A 6000-nucleotide genomic window follows, 5' to 3' on the forward strand; every position below is an offset into this window, starting at 1 on the left:
GACAAAAAAAAAATAAGGCTGGAACAAATATTAATTTCTTCTTTTGTCACCCCCCCCTTCGAAATTTTCAAAAACTCGAAGGGGGAAATAAATAAAATTGAAGTATTTAATGTAAATTTCGAAAAAAAAATTCAAGAATCCAAAAGATTACAAGACGAGCAAACCAAATTTTGGAAGATGGAAGTTATTCCATCTTTTGTATTCTTGATTTTATTGATTTTTTCGATAAAAAATTACATGTTTTTCAGGTTTTGTGCAATGATATTCTGTGCAACTTTGTGGCATACAAGCTTTCGTACAATTTATTCCAATTTATTTGTTTTTCGCATTATTTTTTATTGTCCCCCCCCCCCCCCCCCCCTTGCGATGTTCCAACTCCGAGTGACAAAAGAAGGATTTGAAATTTGTTCCGGCCTAATAGAGAATGATAAAAATAGCAAATATGACAAAAAAAAACATCATAAATCAAACAAGAAAAGTGATAATTGTATCAAAACCATGATAAAAAAAACGGCTCCCCAGCAAACATTTAAGAGGGTATATCGCAGGAACAACAGAATTAATCAAACGAATATACCAGATGAAAAGATTGTATTAAACTTACCAAAATAGCATTTAGCTATAAAAGTGGAGGCGATATATCTACAATGACAAGATTTTAACGATTCGATTTCCCCTCAAAAAGCAAAATATACGATTTGAAGTAATTTGAATAAAACGAAAAAAAAAAAATTTCCCCGACCGAGATTTGAACTCCAGCCTCCGAGTTGTCTGTCGGGTATCTTACCACGATGCCAACTCATCAGTTGAAATGATTCGCGCTATAGCTCTATATGTAAGATTTTCTGTTCACGAACCGGTCAAAGGAAGAAAGAAGGAAGGATCGCCCATTTATCGTAAATCAGTTCACTCAAATCGTAAATGTCGAATTAGCATATTCTCAACTATTTGGAGACATATTTACGAATTGACTAAACTGCTATCCGATTCAACTTTTTTTGGGCAAAGCTTGTCGTAATTGAATGATAGAAAATCACTCAATACCAACTTGTTTACGATGGTTATTGAAAATGTCTAAATATTCGATTTGGATTATCATTTCTATTACGATTTCATGTTAGCTGGGTCACCGGCCGTTGTATCTTTTTCAAAAAATTCATGATATTGACGGCTTCTGTTCTTTCGTTCTTTAATAGCTTATGTTTCTATAATTCTTTCCATCACCTACGAAAATGTGATTATTTTCAGATACAAAGATGTACCAAAGCAATTCCATAACATCAGTATTGATACCATAAACGGTCGAAAATTAACTAAACATAACGTTGATGACAAAAATAATCGTTTTTTTTTTTTTTTTGTAAAAATAAGTGAAAAAAAATTTGAGGAAAAAACCGTTCGATTTAAGCAACATTCGATATTGCCAACAATCGAACGGAGTCAGTATAACATTTATCATAAATTTAAAAATATTATTTGTAAAGAAGATTAATAGAACACGCTGTGTAATAATTTATATTTTTTTATTGTATTTTGTGTACATATTGCTTAAATCGAACATTGCTCAAGAAACTTTAAATTTAATAAAGAAAAATGAGTTAAAAGCTTAGTTCACTTCCAGAAAATTTTGATCGTCCAATTTTTAGAAATTACAAAAATGATCCGAACCGTTTATCTACTTTTTTAACAATACCTCTCTAGATTGGATACCTACATCCAAGAGCAATCGAGCTGTTAAACGTTTCCAAATTAGCGGGGCTCGTCCAAAATATATAACTAAACATAGGGTGCGATTGTTTTCATGTGTATTACTCAACCAGCGCTAATCGAAAGCGCAATCACGATTAATCACTTCTACTTGAGATCACGAGTTTTTTTTCTCTGTTCCTTCGCTTGCGATACTGCTTATTTCATCTCTCAATTATCTAATCATCGAATTAATCCCAACAATCCAACTTGGTGGAGAGGAAGAAAACCGAAAGGGAAAGCATAAAGACACAACATACCTTTTTGTTTTGCCTTTCCAGATGATTTTCGCCAACCACTCGGTGTCTTCGTCGTCGTGATTTTTCGTCAAGCCTCCCCCTATGTTGTTTGGGTTTTTTTTCCTGGGGTCTTGTCTCAACACAATAATAACAAAAAAGATCAACAATGGCACACGATTAAATCCACTTTCGGTTTAAAGAACCAACAATCTAATCACGATTTTCAATTTCAAATCGGGTTCAATTTCCCATAGATTTTTTGCTAGAGATTCTAACTGAAATTGCTAAAAAAATACTAATTTTAACTCACAAATTACCGATTTTGAGAACACTTTGAAAAAATTTCTTCAATTTTTTTTCTCGTTCAACGTTAAGAGTAATATGATGTCACTTAATCACTTGAGGTGAACATAAATAACCACTTAGGGCAAAAACACTGGAACAAATTTTACACTGAATTCCACGCGATGGTTGAGTCGTTTCGAAGATAAACAAACACACACCTTTTTTTCGAATTGCTGCAAGAGCCGAAGCAAAGATGAAGTTATTTACCTATAAGCACACCTCTCCATATGATGGAGAAAGCATCACCACCGCGAGAGAGTGAAGGAGAAAGACCAAGCACCCAACACTGAAACGTGTGCCTATAATGGACACCGGACGGAACTAGATGTGATTTCTCTTTTGGATGACCAACACCAATAGCTGTAATGGCGCAGGGTCTATCGATTATCCAACAACGATGATGATCAGCTGGATGGAATCCATGCGCAGCGTTTACAGAAAAGTTGCTTAAGTGTAAGCTTAAACCAATGCAATAAAGGTTCTCTCCAAAATGTCAATCCGCGATCACGATTCTAGTCACGATCACGATCGGTTGTTTACCGCTCCTCCTAGCCCAAAAACCTTTGGGAAGGAGAAAACGAAAATAATCGTACTTCACCCGGTCGTAATCGCCTAGAACTTCTGTCTCTTCAACTCTAGAAAGAAAAACTAAAACCAACCCGAAAAACTCCAGAGTCCACAGGAGTAGTCACCGATGGCTTCGAGTATCCGGAATCGAATCGCTTCACAGTGGAGGAGGTCAGAAGAAAACAACCTGCGCCAAGACCGCGACTAAGTCAACTGAACGCGCGCGCGCCAACATCGAAATAACATCGCGATCCGCGCGGGTCGAATCGGGCCGCGTTTGGGTTGCGTTTTGCGTGCTCCCACCCCCTTCACCAGCCAGCGGGCGATGAAGTTCAAACGGGGGGGTTGCTCAGCACCGAGAGACCCCCGGAGTCAAGGCACTCACGCCAGGGAAAGTAAGTTCCTCAACAAAACAGATGGAAAAAAAACTGCAGCTGCAAACAAATTGCACACCACGCGGATACCGGAGCAAGCGCCTCAAAATCGGAGGCGCATTCCGTCCATGTGGGTATGATGCACAACACAATGCCGCAATACGCCGGTAGACGCGCGAGCCATATTCACCACATGGGAGCCACCGCATGGGGTGGTGGGCGCCGATCTTGCGATCGTTCTCTCTTTTCAAGTCGGGTGGTGAGTTTCGGAAAGTATCAGCCTAGCCGAGAGTGAGTTCCTTTTCTTGAACAGAGTTTGCAAGCACTCCTTTTGCTGAGCTGACAAAGTTTGCTGAAGAGTGACTGACTTCAGAGTTTTCTTGATTCGAATAAAAAAAAACTGTTTGGAAGATTAACAATGCTGAATAATTTTTTACAAATGCATTTAAATGTTTAAAAAATTTTTAATACAACTTGTGTTTCCTTTAAAGGATCTAAAAAAAAAGTAAAAATCATCCATTTGATCGACAGCAATGTACTGATTAAAGAAATAAATTGAACAAAACAAACGGAAACATGTGAGTTTCCTACCGACTGTTTTCGACTTCTTACCGCAGGCTTTCTACTTAGTCGGTGCGGTGTGTCAGTGAGTCACTTAGTCAGTCAGTCAGCCAGTCGGTCCGTTTAACAACAGCTTGGTATGCAATACGAGGAATGTTTTGATCTTGATGGGATACCATTATCGCTTCGCTGATACGCGTTGAGGGATGCTGTTTGATTGATGCTTTATCTTTCACTTATATGAGGTGGGATACTTTTTTTATCATGAGCACTATTTTGATATTTTTATGTACCAACGTGCAGAATTATAGATAAAGGTAGCCATAAGAAAAATGAAGAACAGACTTATTTCAGTGAATTCAATTAAGTTTCTAGTGTCTAGCTAGTGTCTCAAAATTTCAAAAATGCCCAAAAAGTTATAAGTTGTCACTCATAATTTTGACATTTCACTAACTTTGAGGCCTGTGAAATTGCTCAGTTGAGCAGTCGCTTGCCTCCTGACCCAATGTCCATGGATTCGAGTCCAATAGTTAACATCGATCACAGGAATTCGGGATAAGTTTTTGAATAACTGTTCGCCAACTGCACCTTTGATATAAAGTCGCGAATGACACAAGGATGTTAACCCTCTATTCCATACGAGCCCATAGCTATGTATATGTCCTCGATGTATTTTTTAGCATAATTCCGTGCTGTATAAGGAATCAAACAATTTTATACATCAAAAATTAAATTAACAATTTTAAAACTTAGTCCCCAAGGAACCAAAAGTCGCATAGATATTTAATCTTGTGCATTAAAAGTTCACATTTGGCTGAGTAAAAGGTCCTCGAGAGAATTGAATATAAGTGCTTGAATCGGACTTCTGAACGAACATAAAAAGTCTAAAAATGAGGCATAGAACATTTTTGTGCGTTCCAAGTACCTTTAAAAATCCAGGATTCAATTTGGACCATCGTGTTTCGTTACGAACTTCTTACGAATTTTTTGGTTCCATGAAGAGCTTCTTACGAACTTTTCGGTTCCATGCAGAACTTGTTACGAACGTTTTGGTTCCATGAGGAACTTCTAAAGAACTTCAATGCAAACGTATAAATTATTAACAAAAAATAAAAGGAATGATTTGTTTTACTGTCTCCGTCGGCGATTGAACAAAAATGATGTTAGGAAAAGAATCCAAAATAAGTTTCTTCACCAACTTTCCACAAATTCTATAGTTTTGAACAATTATAATCCATAGTTTAGTTTTTGAGCCAAACAAACAAAAAAAAATCAAATTTTGTTTTCAAATTTTGCTTTCAAATTGTTTTCAATGATAGTATATATTCACACCGAATCATATTTTCTCATTTACATTATTGCTATGCTTCCTCATTTTACTTAATTTTCTTCATGGAGGTTTTTCAAAGTTTTCCATTTGATTTTTTCACATGGCTTGGATTGTTTTTCAAAATCGTTCCCAACTAGTAACAGCCCAAGTAACCAAAAGTCGCATAGATACTTAATTTTGTGCATCAAAAGTTCACATTTGGCTGGATAAAAGGTACTCGAGAGAAATGAAAATAAGTGCTGGTTTTGGGATTCTGAACGAACATAAAAAGTCTAAACAAGTAGCATAGAACATTTTTGTGCGTTGTAAGTACCTTAAAAAATCCAGGATTCAATTTGGCTTAGCGTGCTTCGTTACGAACTTTTAACGAATTTTTTGGTTCCATACAGAACTTCTTGCGTACTTTTTGGATCCATGCAGAACTTGATACGAAGTTTTTGGTTCCATGAGGAACTTCTATAGAACTTCAATGCAAACGTTAGCGTTAAGGTTTTTCCAAGAGTGAATAACAAAATATCAGAGCTACGAATATACGAACAACGAATTAAACCCTCAAATGAATCCACTGTTGAAATCAAAATGGATAGACGGCATAAATCTAACATATATTTCACTTTAATTTTATTTTCACAATATTCATGTCTAACAAACTGAAAAAAAAACAGCTGAAGCTGAAAAACCTCCAGCACCTAGAGCAAATTTATTACCAGCTAGTATCGACGGTAGCTTTTTGCAGCTGTTAGCAATATTCTTCAAAAGGATGAACTTGACTCTAACTTTCTCTATTCCTTTTCTATATTTGAAACAGTTCCTCAAATCTTGATTGTCATGATTGGGA

At 36.5% G+C, this 6000-nt stretch overlaps 1 protein-coding gene across 8 annotated transcripts in view; it reads right to left on the minus strand.

The window, feature by feature from the left end:
- The window catches only part of LOC129744475 (msx2-interacting protein-like), a 523727-nt gene extending 520615 nt beyond the window's left edge, over positions 1 to 3112 (minus strand). For 6 of the 8 annotated variants that reach the window (XM_055737003.1, XM_055737004.1, XM_055737000.1 and 3 more), the window contains exons 1-2: positions 2990 to 3112; positions 2007 to 2269 (exon numbers count right to left, since the gene is read on the minus strand). The gene's annotated coding sequence lies outside the window, so the exon portion shown is untranslated. Of the gene's footprint in view, positions 1 to 2006; positions 2270 to 2537; positions 2620 to 2989 lie in introns of those variants that run through there. The other 2 variants (XM_055736998.1, XM_055736997.1) reach the window with 2 other exon arrangements.
- Positions 3113 to 6000: the final 2888 nt, after the last annotated feature.

The sequence above is a fragment of the Uranotaenia lowii genome, chromosome 2, assembly GCF_029784155.1.
Source record: "Uranotaenia lowii strain MFRU-FL chromosome 2, ASM2978415v1, whole genome shotgun sequence".
In the NCBI taxonomy this organism is placed as follows: Eukaryota; Metazoa; Arthropoda; class Insecta; order Diptera; family Culicidae; genus Uranotaenia; species Uranotaenia lowii.